Raw genomic sequence first — 13,040 nt, 5'->3', positions numbered from 1 at the left:
AGGAATGGGCAATAACAATTACCCACAAAAGTGGAAGTGAGACTGGAAAGCTGACCCAATTAACATTAGTGGGCTTCTCCCATGAAAGGAGTGTATATTATGTGTAGTGTGTTGTATTGCGCTTTGTGTTAGTAGATAAACACTCAGTTTTGCATAAAAGCAAGTATTTGATTGGACAATCATTTAATCATTTACTGGGGTTGCTGGATGTATTTTGAGTTATTAGCCTGTGTCAGCCAAACACCTACCTCCTTTCCAAGGAGCCTCTAACTGCTCAACCTGCACTACCACTGAGAATCAAGTACTGAAGGGGGTCTTGGCCCAGTTGCTCAGAGTGATTACTAGTCTGGACCCTGGTACATCAGGAGTAAAAACCCTCACCCACTACAGTTGGGCCTAGTAACTCCTGCTTGCCGCACGAACCTCAGAAATGGGTTCAGACAAGGACAGGAAAAGATCTTTTTCCCTAGAATAGAACCCCTTTTTGTATTCAGTGAAATTGTAAATTGGTTAGAAAAGATGGATTTCGACCGAGACCCAGATAGGTAGAGCCAGGTAAAGAGTCCTGGAAGCCCTTTCAGGCTGCACAGAAAGCAAATCCCATGTGAAACATTCTTCAGTCGTGTACTTGAGCACTGGGGCTGTCCATGAATGTAAGAACCAAGAATTACGCCACCTCCCACCTGCATATGTGCAGTCAGTATACGTGTTTCCAGTGTTAGCTGCAGGTAGATTTAATAAACGGCAGGTCTGCGTTGTTTGTAAAAATGTAAATCTTCTTCACTTTAAGACACTTTCAAGAAAGGGGGGTACCATCTCTGTGAGAACCTGCGAGCTAGGAGTACCCGTCCCCAGGGCTTTAAATTGAATTAAAAACTGGGGGTGGGGGGGCTCAAAGGGGCGTTGCCAATGTAATTAAGGGCGTGGCTTAAAACAAGTAAGTTAAAAATCTGTGCTTAGCATAGTGTGCCGCCCAACTTTTATTTTGCTGTTTCTTTAATTGCATCCAGATATGATACAACAAGTAACATCATACCTACAACAAGTCAGGACTATTGGCGTTGTCAATGGTTGTTATCTGCATAATATAAATAAGCAGCAACTATTGCTTGTATATAATATTGAAAAAGCTTCCACTTAAAGTCCTGGTGACACCACGACAATGTTGCTGCTCCTGAGTTTCAAAAAGAGAAGGGAAATCCATAGAGAAAGTGACTCTTTAAAGGATTTTCCTTCCCCTACAACGCTCACCTGGCATGACGTCATGACGTTACTTCTTCACTAGTAAGAAGTGAGCAGTGTGAGCAGCGCACATGGATGTGCTGCTGTCACTGCAGTCCCCCAAAAACTGACCGCCTGTGCCAGGGCACAACAGTGCCCTACAGAGACCCGTTTCGAGGCCCCATTAAAAAAACTGCTGGTATTATACCAAACTTTGAAATGCACCGCCAACAAATTTTAGATCCCCACCATATGTGGTTGATAAAGTCTATAGGCAAGGATGTTTCAAAATGAAAGACGCTGTATCCGTAGATGCCAAAAAGTTCAAAATTCCTTTAATAATCCATTAAGGTACCAGCCAACGCGTTTCGTTCCGTCAAGCGGAACTTCTTCAGGGCTGTGAAACAAAAAATAGAACATACAAAAAACCCTTGTGAATTACTTCAGAACTTGTCTGGTAATGCAAATGATTGGTGCAAAGTTATGACCATAGCTATATGACCATTTGTGAATGATCAAAATAACAATGACGCTGTTTCTAATAATTGAAAATGAAATGTAGAAATCCGTGTGGAATTGCTTTTTAATATATGACTTAGTGAAGAGGTTTTTGCCTCCATTTTTATCTTTCCTGTGGAATATAATGAAATTTTCACTCCATTGATTTTGCAGCATAAGAACTCTAAGAAATAGTTAAAACAGTGTATGTTAGGAAAGCTGCAATTTTATGCGCAAATGAGGTTTTTAACTTGGTTTTTTCTTGGTATATATAATGTCCAATGTTGTCTGTATACTATCTCACGTGTGGTTTAATTTGAAGTAATTCACAAGGGTTTTTTGTATGTTCTATTTTTTGTTTCACAGCCCTGAAGAAGTTCCGCTTGACGGAACGAAACGCGTTGGCTGGTACCTTAATGGATTATTAAAGGAATTTTGAACTTTTTGGCATCTACGGATACAGCGTCTTTCATTTTGAAACACCCTTGCCTATAGACTTTATCAACCACATATGGTGGAGATCTAAAATTTGTTGGCGGTGCATTTCAAAGTTTGGTATAATACTGATTTCTCCCAAGGATTTGGGACATACTCTCAGGGCAGGGAGTATTTGAAAATTGCACGCTATTTGAAAGATTGAGTTTATATAAATATTGGTGACATTTGAGTTGGTGCTTTGAGGGTGTTAAAGTGGTCCACTGCCCACATCGTTTTGTATAAAAAAAACTGCTGGTGCTCAGACCCGGTGAGACTCGGCCCACTTAAAGCCCTGCCCATCCCCGTAGAGTTTTTAGGTTCTTCTGAGAGAGTATATCAAAGAACTAGAAACACAGTTATATTTGCTTTGATTCACTTTATAACCTACCCCCGTATCACAGCGCACGTGGAGTTAGAATAGTAAATTAATCTCCAATACTGGCATTGATGGTATCAATATAGGTGTGACATGATGTGTGAGTATGTGTCAGTACATGGATGTCAATTAGGGGTCGCCAGGGGTTGCACCTGCGATCCTTAGCTTGCCAACTGCGACCACTGGCACAGTTCTTGCGACACCTATGGTCGGATCTGATATAAGCAGCATAACCAAAAGTGAACAAGCATACCTTCAAAAGACGAAAGGTGCATTTAGGAAACGGTTGCTGGGCCTGATCTTCATTAAAGCAAAGCAGTGAATAAGTCATAAATAAAAGCCTGTGCACTCAACTGTAAATTGGGTTTATATATTTATTTTTGAACTGCACTATTAGGGAAGTTAGAAAGAACTAGACTTTCTTTGCTTGAAACGATATGTCTCTCTGATGGCCTAGAGAGCTTCTCCTTCTGACGTGTGTGCTGTACACGAGGAGTGTTTCTCGTGGAGCAGATGACTGCAATGCCATGCCTGTGTCTGTGCCAGCAGGTGTAATGATATGATAGAGATGTACCCTTGCCAGCCGAGCCAAGTTGCCAGGCATCAAGCAGATCCAATTTCTTTTGTCCCACTACCAGCCTGAAATAGTGTCCAAAGAAGACAATCAGATCCCCAGCAGGTCAGTCGTCCCTTATTTCTGCCATTATATCTTATAATGGACTAAAAAAATGCAATTGGAGGAGCTTGTCCTTTCGTTCACTTTTGAAATGATGAAATAGCCTGGCAAGGATAGAATGCTTTTGCATGCTCTTTATTTACGACTGAATTAAAGAGTCCAAATATGTTTATAAAAAGGTATCTAACACCCTATAATAAAATACGAAAGTGGGAACGATCGTGATAAGTCCTAAAGAGTAACAGTAGTAGAAAGTTTCTGCCAATTTTGTTTCTTGGTAGGTAGCGATGTTTCTTTTCTCATATTTGTGTATCTTTACAATTACTTTAGTCACAATGTTTTAAACAAACATTCACCATTATGTTTTCAGTGTAACATCCCATTATAAACATGCGTGGATTACTCTGCCAACCTGCTCCATTAGACAGTACCATCTGCTGTAAATTGTTTCAAACTGTGCACAGACAAACACAGAGTTTGAATTGTATGAAGAGAGTGCATTTAATTTTTTTTATTTGAGGGACCAATGCACAAACTGTTAGTTAAACAGCCATAGTGATGTTATGGCTCATCTTCATAGCCTTCCCTGCACTGGATGACTCCAAAAGAACCCCTAGCAAGAGGAGCACTGAGTAGCCTTCAGGGGTTGTGTTCTTTTTTTTTACTTAACTGATCTCTGCTGCTGTTTACGATCCTACTTAAAAGTTAGTGGGTGCTGGTTCGCAGTGCAGCGCAGGCACTTCCTGAAACTGTCTGTCTGCTTTTGTGGCAATTAGGAAACCACTTATTGACCAACCCAGATACTGATGAATGGGCCATTCTTGTATTCTGTCTCTCAGTCAGATCTTGCCATTTGGCCATACTTAGTCTTCTGCTTGGCACGAGTTTCAATGAAAGTTTGGGGCTGGCTCAATATGTCTCAGAGGAGGGTTCAAAATGCTTTATAATGCTACTTGGAGAAAGTGGGAGGCAGGTCACATAATCCAATAATGGAGTGGTAACTTATCCAGGGTGAAGATGCTGCAGTGTCGGAGTGTAGTATATTACTGTGCCTTCAGGGTTACGTACAAATCACACGGAAAAACTCACGGAGCTAAGGTTCCCAGGTGACTCAATGTCACCAAGGATGAAGAATTTTAGTCCTAGGCTACTGACAACCTCATGCATTCTTGTAGGTGTAGTCTGAGGTCCCATTAATGAAATAACTTGTACTAAACAACCAAACAACAATGTGTTAAGCAGAGTCCAGACCTGGCGCACTGTGTGGTTAGGGACATGGAGTGATCTTGTAGCCTAACATCAGGGAATCCCAGATGTGTATCCAGACCTGTAGGTAGAGTCAGAAGAAGGACATCGGGGTTTTCACAGGTCAGCATCACTTCATATTGATAGGAAACCACTTTTCTAGGCTTCCACTTTACTCTTCAACACACTCTGGGAGTTGCTGCTCTTACTCATTTTAATTACACCAATCATTCTACCCTCAATCCACAGTGCACGTGAATAAGTACGGCCTGAAGAAGCTCACATTACACCATTACGTGCTCAGAAATCCTTCAGTGCACAGTCAGTCCACAGGGCTGAACTATATGTTCCATTCTAGTGGTGCCTTGGCCAAAATGTATTCTTTGCACTAATTTGCAAAAGCTGGGCCCCTAATTCTCAGGACTGAGGAGTATTGAAAGAGCTCGGTTCTCTGTACTAATGTGCATAAAGCATAGCGCACTGCATGTTAAAACTAAGGTGGATTGACCAAGACCAGACTGGGAACGGCAAGGAACCTGGCAAAAATATTCAAACCCACCCTTCTCTCCTACTGCCTTCTCTGTATCTCTCCTTTCATTCAACCCTTTCTATTTCCTTCATGTCCTCTCTTTTCAGGCTCTGATCTATTTTTCTCTCGGTCTCCCTCCACTATGCCTCCTGCTGCTATCCTCCGGGAGCTGGGTAACATGACAAAGGCATTAGAAACAGTCCTGGGACTTCAAAAACAGGTCTTCAATGGCTCCCGGTCTCCAATGGCTCCATTCCTTCTGGGAAATACCCAGTGGATTAAATGGCCAGTCCAGCTCTGCATTGACATACCTTGATAATCTGTACTGAGAAGCAAACATCTGCTTTAAACCAGATGTGATGTGCTTTGTTACAACGTTGTTATCTGTATTGATATGAAAGTCAGAACACTGAAGTTTGGATTTTTTTCTCGGACAAATGATGCAGACATTCAATAAAACGAGTGCATGCATATGAGGGGTAATAAGTATGTGAGAACAGGGCATGTTATGGATAAACTTACAAGTAGGGTGTTGAACATTATTTCACTACCATGTATCGCTCAATATAGAAAAGCAAACTCTGAAAAATAATATTATGGTGTCAAAGGAGAAAAGCATACACTTACAAATTGCACACATCTTTATCTGTGATCCTTTGATAGAAATTAAACCCACGACGCATTATATGGGAGACACTGCAGAGAAGAACAAAACCACCACTATTCAAAAAAAACTTGCCATTGCTATTTTTGAATGCCAAAGTGTTTTAATCGGTTTCACATTGCTTTGAACAAACATATCCATATACGGGCAATCAAGCACATGTATCTCTTAAACACAAGTGTAATTCTATAAGTGCAACACCCATGCACCCACTCTGTATATGTTCCAGAAACGGATTTAATTGAGTCAGAAAATGCCCTTCCTGTCACCAAGCAATGAATCCCATGCATCTTGTATTCAATTTATATTTCTAGAAAGTGTTGGTGCAATGGGTCAGCATGTTGAATGCTGTCTGCAGAAACCTGTGTAAAATAAGCAGTTACACGTAAAATTCCTACTCAAACTCACTCTTCTGATGACCATAAAATAAGTACCAATGATTTGGTGGAATTAGAGCACCTGTCCATTTAATGTATAGAGAAGGCTACATAAATATCTAATTTATCTATTAAATGTACAACCAGATGATTATAATAATCATAATATTTCAGATCTATAAAAAAGCTACATAAATAAGTAATTAAATGAATTATGCCTTCGTAAAAGACACCGTTTTCTGATCACTCAGTAGTTAGGGGTTTAACACAGTTGCATTTTTGTAGTCTGTGTACAGGTTATCTCTGAACAGGAAATCCCAATACAAGTGCTACCCAAGCAGCGGTTAATTTGTGAAAAAATAAGTGCTTGGGATCCCATCAGGAGGAGCCTTGCACCAGCCCATTGCTCCTATTAGCGCCGCCTATAAGAAAACCAACTACCATGAAACCCGCCAACTTTGGAGCTGGGAACCAGGTTTGAGTCTCAGTGTAGGCTTAAAATCCTATGAGTATGGGCAAATCACGTAATCTCCCTGCGCCTACCAAAAATCAATGTGTCCTTAACTGGTGGTCATGAAAAGCACTCCAATACCTTTGGGTCGATTTTGGCTATAAACTCCAGTGTTGACGGTTTAGTGCCAGTGCCGAGCACCGGAAACTACTTGCGTAGCTGCCAAGGTTTCAAATTGCTGTGTGTGACATTTTCATAATTTCAGTGCCATTATGAGTGACATTTCAACGACTATGAGTGACACTTTGTCACAAGCAAAATCAAGCAATGAAGACCAGGGAAACACTTAAATATTAGACATTACACCCATTTGAGCAACAAGAAACACTAAGAAGGTCTTAGAACTTCAGCAAAGCACCAGAAATCGAAGGACAGGAGAGACACACTCACAGCCCAGCCCCAGGCTGTAATTTCTTTTTTTTAAAAGACACACACTGAGTAACTGAATTGTGTATTAAAAGAGTAAGTTGCACAGTCTACTAGCCTTATAAGCAATTAACACATAATTTGTGGCACAAATAATGTTTACTTAGTTTAATTAGGATAAATATGCTTTACCTGCGCTCACTCTCTGGCACTTGTCATGCCGCCTGCAGACTCCTCCTCACAGCAGCTGCTGAGGCGGCGCCACAGCCCAGTGGGCTGGGGACAGGTTAAGTTGGCTTCCTCCTGCTCTAATGTGCAGCTCTCACTGGGCAATAACCTGGTACCAGACACAATATCATTGAGGGAAATAATGGAGCATCAGGACCAGAAATAACGTGGTCTAATAAACTACAGCCCAAGGTGAAGAACAGGGCAACTCTCGTCTGACATGGGGCAAGCATCTGTGTAATAGAGGCCTCCTGAGCGCCGGACAGAAGTTCCACGAGGATCGTAACTGCTGTGTTCTCCTGCTAGTGGAATCGGATACACGGGATACACGCAGGTGATACCCACCTTGGAGGGGAGGTTGCAGAGCTTCTCTCTGCTGTCAGATCACCTGATGGACGTGGCTGCTTGATACCTGTATAATCACTGACAGATTCACAAAAATGCCTAGGGCTGAAGAATGATGTCACACACCCATTGACCCAGATGACGTCGAAGGGTTGATCTAAACGCTGAGGGGCCCAAGAGATTTTCAAGGCGAAGATGAAATGTGGCTGAGGGGGGCCGCAGGAGCCAGGACTCCCTGGCACCGTGGAAGACGCGGGGCTCTGTGTTATGCATGCCCTGCCTTTGTACCCACAGCCTATGTTCTGCTAAGAGGTACTGGAAGGGTGGGAAACGGAAACCACAACATCCAAAAAAGAACTTACAGCCAGTCATTCCTGTATACTGCCTCTTCCTTGTGAAGTCTTCGTGACACACAGTACCAGAGTTAGCAAGGCATGTATGTCAGGTGTAGAAACATGGCAGGTTGGCATGAGTCTGTGAAACTCGCAGAAAGTAGGAGCTGGCATCTCGTCATCTGGGGAAAAAATCTGTGTCTATCATACTTTTACCAATGTTTTTGTGCTATCTGCAGGTCCAACATCCTGCTATTCTTTTTCTAATTAAGTGCGTTTTAATTGCCCTCGGCCCTGACCTGCACAGGCTCTGGCTGGTACATACTTAGCCCATCCGCAGAGGATTATGAAACTTTTCTATGGAGCTCCGTGCACGCATTTGTGCCTGGTTTACAGAAACCTAGTAGTGGGCGGCACACCGGCTAAATAGGCAGATGTCTCAGTCTCCTAAGTCTCTCCTTACTTCTCAATGTGCCCACCTCCTGTACAGGCGGTAGATGGTGTTCCTGTTGAAGGCGCCACAGAGTCTCAGTTACCAACACTGACTCTCAAAACGAGACACTGGCAATCTCCTGCCTGCATATATGCCCAGGGAGATTGACCTTACTACAGCAAGGCCGCGAGCTGTAGCGATGGGTTAATTACCGCGGGGCGGGCTGACCGGCCCGGTCGCCTGCCTCCTCAGATTCCAGCCCTGAAATATGCCACTCCCTCTGCAATTCACGGCGCTGGGGCAGCAGTTTCTGAGACTGAGAGGAGAGCGGGGATGATGGTTGCAGCGTGTGCATTATCGCGTGGCTGCAATAAGTCCAAAATTTTATCATGATGATTGCAAAGGTGACAATCAACATGAATAAAATGTTTGATTTATTGCAGCCACGCGATGGTGCACAAGCTGCAACCATCATCCCCGCTCTCACAAACTTGAGCAATCTTCGTGGTCTGCACTGCACAGAACGGAACGAGGGCCTATACTACATAACCCCGGCCGCCCGCACCATGATGCATCCAATTTCAACCCCCACCCTCTGACACAGACTTCTTGTTCCTGGCTCGGAGGCGTCATAGACTCACCTGCGGGCGGCAGAAGACAGGGAAGACTGCAAGGCGAGCCAGGGGCTAGAACTAATTAATTATGTCCGGCGGCAGCTCGATCCCTATCAGTGATCTCAGGCCTCTGTGATACCTCTCCTCACCAGTCATGCGCGCACTTTTAATTGCGCGATGCGCATGACTATGTAAGGTGCGCTGCAGACCCTGCAGCTGTGTTTTAGCGGGGGGGCTGCACAGGGGGCTGCGGCGGGTGGGCATGCTTGAGACAGAGTCAGGACTGCATGCGCGCCGCAACCTGCCTGCACTCTCTCTAATCACCCGCCGCTTCTGAACTTCCTGCTTCCTCCGGACGTGACGGCCCATCCCAGGCCGGCACATCCGGATTTAATCCTGGCGCCCTGTTGCGCCACCCTGATTGACAGCTCTGAGGCTGTATCGACTCTGAGCGGGCAGGCCGGGCGCCGGCCGGCCCCCCAGTGCAGACTGCACAAATCGCTGCATTCTAGTTTCCAGGGCAACGGAACACTAAGTCGACGTCGGACTCTAGCAGGCAGAGAGATACATTGTAGCGCGGCGGCGCCGCTCACGAGCTCAGAGAGGTCAGCTGCTGCAGTGTCTGTCTGGTTTCTGTTTAGGCACACAGTGGGCAAAGCAGCATAACTCTCACTGTAGAGAGCCTGGGCCCACAGGAGCTGCTGCCGGCGCGCTGGCACAGGTGGCAAAATGCATGACAAATGCATTCAGTGCGGTGATGCGGATCACCGCACTGAAATGCGTGAGTGTCACACCTGTTGCGTGACGCTTGGCAGGACTGTACTGGCTCAAATTAAGCACTGTCTCTAAGTAATAATGATGCTCCTATACGGTAGTCCCTGAGCACATGGCAGTTGTTCGAATGGCATTTGAATATGAATTTGAGAACTCGATGGACGTACCTGGCATTCATGATAGCTGTAATGCTGGTCTGAGAGAGAGGTGCCTTAGCCTATCCTGGTTTTCCTATTTGTATATGGTGATTGCACAGCTGATTTATTATAGCTATAGAGCACTCATAATATCTTTCTATTATTTAATGTGTCTTTTATTGTAGGATTTTAAATATGTGACATCCTGTAATGTCACTGAGGTCAAAGATCACATGACATAACTTACTGTGATGTCACGAGGGGGAGGGTGAAGGAACGATGTCACTTCTGCTGCCCCAGACATTTTGCTGAATTAAAGTCCATGCGTCAGTAGTTGAACAATATTTTTTAAAACGAAGTAAAGCACACACCGTTCTGCTTCTCCCACACCAAACACAAGATTTTAAGGCCCCTGTACATATGATGGTATGCAAATGCATGTTTGGCCTGGCTTGTGAAGATAGCACGTGTTCGTGTGAAGCAGCCTCAAAAAGGAAGGGGAAACAAAAGGCCCGACAACATCTAAAATCGGGGTGCGTGTCGGTCTGCGTGGAATGAGATAAGCCCCCTTCGTACACAAGGCCCCTCATACACCATTGAATGCTAACGACAAGGCCCCGCTGTCACTGGCGCTGCCTGTATCTCTTCAAGGCGCCTGTCTCTCAACTTGACATCTGCCCGCATGCTGCTGTGGGGCCTGCACGTGCACTCTAACATCTGCACTCATCTGCCCTCCTCTTCCGGCCCGCGTTGTAATAGAAGCGACTCTTTGTTGGGGTCTTTCTTCTCAAGCATGGAATCTAGCGGTTTGATCGACGCCGGTCCTTTATGCGCGAGGCTTCTCCCAGCCCCCTGAAGACAAGAGCTATTGAGTCACCCAGTGCTCGAGGAGCTATCTTTAGCTCCCTGTCACCCACAGCCTTCCCACCAGATCTGGTGCACGCGGCACGAAGCCGCTCCTCGGCTTTACTCATCAGCGAAAAAGCTAAGTGGAGCTGTCAAGTGATAACAAGATTCCTGGGTGTCAAACAATGGGGTGCTGTTCACTGCCTCCGTGTAAGGGAGGCAAGCGGAGTGACTAATTATATTGGCTGCAGAACTTCCAAGCACACTCGTACGAGCAGAAGGAATATTAAAAAAAAAAATTGAAAAAAATGATGGCAAATTTCGACTTGGACCAAAAAAAAAAAAAAAGAACAAGGTCAGGAGTGTTCACCAAACTAAGGGGCATATTTGTGGAAAAAAATAGCACTGCAGCAAGTCACCTTTGCTACGTGATAGGGAAAGGACAGGAAAGCACCATATTTAACCTAATATGACACATTCCTGTTTTTTCCCTGCGCTGGCGCTCATGTACTGACTGGCGCCAACTCAGGCACTCCTGCACCATGGTGATGGTGCAAGGGTGCTTGTGTTGTAAGTAGATTGTTTTTGTGCAGGAAGATACACCTTCCTGCACATAAACAATCCTCTGAGGCATTTTCCTCTTTCTATGTGTGCTGCAGAAGAAGATCGCATAGAAAGCGGAAGTAACGAGGAGAAATAAAGATATTTCTCATTACGCCTCACCAGGGGAGGTGATACATTTTGACGCATTCCCAGGTCTACCAGTATTGGTAAATCTGGCAATGTGCCAAAATCCATGGCTGGATGTGTGGGAACACCCACACTCCACCCATGGAACGCCTCCCTGGGGCAGAGTACACAGTGCAGCAATTTGTGGGCCAGACTTATGGAGGCCTTGAACCAGTGCATTGCCACAAAAAGGGATGCAAACTGGGGCAAAGTCTCGAATTGGGATTTACTCTCCAGAGCAAATTTTGATTTGCATTGGAAAGTAGCCTTGAAGTAACGCAAAGTAGCGCTCAATGCTACTTTGCCCTACTTTGCATCGTGGGGGTAACCTGTTGGTGGTGCATGGGCATTTCCATGCAACCACCCACGGATTTCAATGCAAAACCATATCTACTAAAAAGGTAGACAGGGTTTTGCACCAAAAATGTATGCTTCTTTGAAGCAAATGTAACGTTTGAGAAAAGTTTTCTTTCATCAAAACTTTTCTAACTTTGCGTGTTTGATGTAGTGTACAGCATACATACGTTGCGGCTGCTTCCCATTCTGCGTTATGGGGCAGTGCAGGGGCAGCACAGAGAAAAATAAATAAAAAAGAAATAAATATATACTTACCTTCTGCTCTCATGCCTTGCTGCTTCTTTGCTCCCAGCACTGCAGTTCCCATGAGCACAGGCTCACAGTTTTTCTCTCCTTCTATTACTTCCAGCATGAGAGAAGAGCTAGGTTTGGGCGCAGAGGTTTTATGCTCCAGCAGGGACTGGGACCCTGTGCTCCTGAGCCCTGCAGATATCTCCAAGGAATAGCTTGGAGATATCCAAGTGCGCATGTCGGTTTGGCCGTCCATGGACATCCGGCCAAACCGAAATGCGCACTTTCAGTGCCCACTACTCCTCCTCCCCGTGCTGGTGATGCTGTGACCTGCCCCTGCCCTGCCCCGCCCCAGACACGGCAGACTCCGCAAACTCAGCTGAGTCAAAGAAAAATAAAATGATAATAAAACAGTTAATACAACTGTTTTATTATCATTTTATTTTTCATTTTCTGCCATTAAGCAGTGGGGCGATGCTCCTCTGCCGTAGCGGAGAAGACGCCCCTGGCAGACATACAAAGTTAGAAAAGTCTTAAACTATGTTTAAGCAAAATATTTTGTACAGAAAGTGTACCCTTCATGCGCACAATCTATGCCCAACATCCTACACACACACTTGCACTATTGTGAAAGGGTGTGTACATGGCACAAGACAGCCTAAACTGCCCCAGCACAGAAGGAGAGGGCAACAGTGCCATTCCTTATTAGATTTTACACTGTCCAGTTCTCTCCCTTTCACACAATGCAGCACAACAACTTTTGCAACAAATTTGTATAGTTAATTGCAGTCAATGATAATGGTACCCTGTGTTAGTAGGTGTTGAAAAGGAGTTTATAATGTGAATTTCTCCAGCGTACTGTGTGTATTCACCCCTTAGACATATCTGAAGCACAGTGGTTATATCTATGTAGTTTTAGAGTCACTCTATATTACAACGGTTGATGCAGAGGAGCTGGACTGTGATGGCTTGCTACTGTTCTTCTAGGGTTTGGTATGATGAATACCTCTGGAATCATTCTTCAAGATGGAGTTCCGCTGCTGCACTACAATAATGTGGCATCGGTTGGTTTCA

General features: G+C 44.6%; 1 protein-coding gene across 2 annotated transcripts in view; it reads left to right on the top strand.

Moving 5' to 3' along the window:
• The window catches only part of SH3RF2 (SH3 domain containing ring finger 2), a 222,133-nt gene that overhangs the window by 113,467 nt on the left and 95,626 nt on the right, over window positions 1-13,040 (top strand). The gene's annotated exons all lie outside the window — the stretch shown is intronic.

The sequence above is a fragment of the Lissotriton helveticus genome, chromosome 7 (assembly GCF_964261635.1).
Source record: "Lissotriton helveticus chromosome 7, aLisHel1.1, whole genome shotgun sequence".
NCBI classification, from domain to species: domain Eukaryota; kingdom Metazoa; phylum Chordata; class Amphibia; order Caudata; family Salamandridae; genus Lissotriton; species Lissotriton helveticus.
Note: the sequence above shows the minus strand (reverse complement) of the source record. Positions and strands in the feature narration are given on the sequence as shown.